Here is a 227-nt window from a genome sequence, read left to right as displayed (position 1 = left end):
AATAGATAGCTTTTGCTTCATGCTTCCTAATGCGAATATCAAATTATGATTTATTTAAACAAAAAATGTAAAAAAAAATTCAATTAAAAATTATTTAAAAAGTTATAAATCCACTTAAAATTAGTAACATGGCTTTTGAAGACATGAGTTATTATAAGAAGACTTTTTTTTTAATGGATATTTCTCACTTTACATTTCCTAATGTAAATATCAAATTATGATCTGTT

The sequence above is a fragment of the Theobroma umbraticum genome, unplaced genomic scaffold (genome assembly GCF_002168275.2).
Source record: "Theobroma umbraticum cultivar Fairchild unplaced genomic scaffold, ASM216827v3 scaffold_7.0, whole genome shotgun sequence".
Classification (NCBI taxonomy): Eukaryota; Viridiplantae; Streptophyta; class Magnoliopsida; order Malvales; family Malvaceae; genus Theobroma; species Theobroma umbraticum.
This window is presented reverse-complemented; position numbering follows the sequence as displayed.